Below are 3,936 nucleotides of genomic sequence, written 5' to 3'. Positions count from 1 at the left end.
GGTGAGCTCTAACTGCCCACCTCCTTGTGTCTGGCAGTCCAGTGCTCATCCTGTTCTTCCAATCTAGACATAGAAGCTATATAGATCTACAATACAATACCAATTTGTAAATGATCACTACAAAGCACTGTTGTTGGTATTGTTAAGTGCCATCAAGTTAATTCCAACTCATAATGACCCAGTATAGGGTTTCCGAGGAGTAGCTGGTGGGTTTGAATTGCCGACCTTATTGCTCACAGGAATAAATAATGCTGTTACAGAACTGACAGAACTTCCAAATGGAGAGGAAGTCAAAACAATATCAAAGTGGAAATCACTGTTTTAAACTTGGGAATATGATTATAAATTACAGGTTAACCTCAGAGAAAATTCATAAACATTCTCACCAAAATAAAAGAAGATGAAAATAATAAAATCTCAGTAAACACTAAAACAGCAGCAATGAAGAAAATGGTAAGAATATCTGTAAACAAAAAGTACTCAGCACAAAAAAAAGATAATAAATTAAGAAATCAGCAACACCACACACACAAACACAGCAAAATGACAGCAGTAAATTCATACCATTCCTTGGAAACCCTATACAAAGTTGCTATGAATAGTAAACAATTCAACAACACTTAACAACAACAACCCAATGATAGAGCCCCAAAATACGTAAATAAAATTTTAATAGAATTGAAAACAGAAACAGACAATAACAGGAGACTGTAATATACCACTTTCAATGCAAGACAGATAACTAGAAAGAAACTCAGCAAAGATACAAGATAGAATGTAGAACAATGTATATCCTATTTAAATAATGTAATATGTACAGAACACTCTACCCAACAACAGCACAGCATGCATTCTTTTCCAGTACACATGGAACATTCTCTAGAACAGACCATATGTTAGGCCACAAAGCAAGCCTCAATAAATTTTAAAACACTGAAGACTACAAAGCATGCTATAAAATTAGAAATCAACAACAGGAAAATCAAGGGGAAGAACTCAAATACATATAAACTGAATGGTACCCTGCTTTAAGACTACAGGGTAAGAGAAGAAATTAGAAATAAGAAAAATCTAATTCCTTAAGTCAAATGACAATGAAAATGCAACATACCAAAAATCTTTGGGGAACTGCAAAAGCAGTGCTCAGGGTACAGTGTATAGCAACACACTCACACATCAAAAAAGAAGAAAGGACCAAATGAACACCATAACCCAGCATCTCCAATAATTAGAAAAAGAAGAGTAGGAAATACATTAAAAAGGAGAAGAAGATACCTACAAATACTAGAAGAAAGGAAAAATAAAGAAGAGAGCAGAAATAAATGAAATGAAAACAACAGAAACAATAGACAAGAAGTTGGTTCTTTAAAAGGAATTATAAAATTGACGAACCACTTACAAATTTAACAAGGGAAAAGAAGGACAAGATGCAAATAACACACAAAAAATAAATGAAATAGTCTGTCACCCCAAAACTTACTGAAATGAAGAGGATAATCACAGAATACTATGCAGAACTGTACTCCAGCAAATTAGAAACACTTGAAAAAGTAGACAAATTTTAGACATTGACTACTTACCCAACAATATCTGAAGTAGAAAATTTGAAAAAAAAAAAAAAATTACATAAGAAGAAACTGAGTAAGTCATTCAAAAAATCAACTCACTTGCTCCTAAAATAATAATAATAATAACCTACCAAAAAAATCAGGGAATGGGTCCCTGGACCTGAGTGCTCAGGAACACAATCTCAAGGGACAGATCAACTGACATTATATAGTCTACAAAGACAAAGAGCCCTGGTCATGCTGAAGGATAAGCACTGTATTGTTCATCTCAACCTTGGCAAGTTCAAATCCACCAGCTGCCTCAGAGTTGGAATTGATTTAATGGCAGTGAGTTCGTCCACAAAGACAATGCTCTACATCCTGCTTTTTGGTGAGTATTGAGTGAAGCCTTAAAAGCTTGGGAGCGTTTCAATAATTCCAACATCAGTTATCCCACTTTCGTTGCTGTGATTCTTCCTCCCATTCCACCTTCTTTCCCAACCCTTCTGAGAGGCAAATGCTGCCCTTTTGATCTTGAATGAGTGACACAACGTATATGATTTGTTGATTGTAAAACTGATGATTTTCTCTGTAAACCTTCATTTAATTTACAATAAAAAGTTTGTTGTTTTGTTTTTTCAATGTTTGTGAGCAGCCATGTAAGGTACAACTATTGGTCTCTCCCCATCTACAGCAAAGTGGAGTGGAGAAAATCAAAGGCACAGGGAAACCAAAGGAATCTCAGCTTCGGAGACCCTGAGACCAGAAGAACTCCAATGGTACCCACCTACCACTACCAAGTGCTCTTAAAGGGATCACATTTGAAGGTTCTGTATAGAGTGAGGGGGAAATATGGAACAAGAGAAACTAATGGAATCCCCCCAAACTTTGGTCCTTAGATACCTTCGGGCCTGGAAGTGACCTCTTGCCTGTGTCTCAACTTTTAGCCGAACAATAGACAGGCCTATAAAGTGAAGAACAACACCGGGAAGGTATGAACACATTAGAAGAATTAACTATAGGAAAACGGCAGCATTTGCCAAGGGATACAGCTCAGAAGACAGGAAGGGCAGGGAGAGAAGGGTGAAGAGCAATGAATGGTAAACGGGGAAGTGTGGACGGAGTGTTGTTCTGTGAGGGCGGGGATTGTAATCAACGTCACACAAAAAACATGAATGGTTGAATGGAAAACCAATTTCATCTGTTAACTTGCATCCAAATCACAATTTTTAAAAAATAGGGAAAAAAGGGGGGGGGGCTGTGTGTGAGTGTGTGTGTATAAGAGAGAGAATCTTGTCAAAGTGATTTTTCCCCCTAAAATTTATATATACCAGAAACTAGAAAGAAGCCATAAAGGAAGTAGCACCATTCATAATCGAATATCTATTTGTTGCTGCTTGCTAAATGGATTTGTTCTTAGTCTGCTTCTATTTAAATGCAACATAATTACATATTATGGAGTGTATATACTACTTTAATAGAGGTTATTATTTTGGCTTTGCCACAACTATTTTTGTTTCATTAGAGTACATAAATAGTTTGGGGAGGGCAAGTTTTTTAAGATGAAAAGATGGTTTTTAATTATTCTGGCTTTCTGTGCTTGGAGCTGTTTTCATAATTAACACATATTAGCATCAAATTCAACCATGTATTTTCTGCTCACTGGAGTAGACAAGATTTAACTTCTCTCAATGGGCTGTTTGTGCAATAGCATTAGCACAATGGCCCCTGCAGCCTCAGGATAATGGTAATATTATGCTAATGTGCTGATCTATACCATAGTGGGTATTAGATTAACTTTTTGCAGCATTTACACAATGTCACATTTGCTTGATGAAAATTTCCACAGCAAAATTTCATTTTAGCCATTCAACAGTCAGACCAGGCCTGACTGGATCAGCAGGTACAGCCAGAAGGACTGAGGTCAGGATGACAGAGACAGAGAACTGTGTTGTTGCAAGTCTGAATCTCTATTTTCCCTCTGAACTACTTTCTAAGGAAGACTAGCTACCACTTTGCCAGATCCGTTTTCTCGTCTCCCTGAGCACACAGCTGGACTACATGCCCCCATCTTACTTGTAATTAAGTGTGGCCATGTGGCTCAGATTGAGCCCATGTAATAGAGTAGTAACGCAAGCCTCTTCCAGGTGTAGCTCATAAAAACCGCTAATCTGTAGCTTCCATCTTCTTCTCCAGTCTGCTGGCTTGATGCAAAGGAGCACAGTAATCTTGGAAGATCACCGGTCCCCTGAATCATCACCAAATAGGAACACAATTTGGGCTTTATAGAGAAATGAAATAAAGATGTTTAAGACACTGTGCATTATTGAATGTTCTGATTATATAGCCAGTATTATAATTAATACATTGGTGTTAGGAGCCATTGGGC

The sequence above is a fragment of the Chrysochloris asiatica genome, unplaced genomic scaffold (assembly GCF_000296735.1).
Source record: "Chrysochloris asiatica unplaced genomic scaffold, ChrAsi1.0 scaffold00094, whole genome shotgun sequence".
In the NCBI taxonomy this organism is placed as follows: domain Eukaryota; kingdom Metazoa; phylum Chordata; class Mammalia; order Afrosoricida; family Chrysochloridae; genus Chrysochloris; species Chrysochloris asiatica.
Note: the sequence above shows the minus strand (reverse complement) of the source record.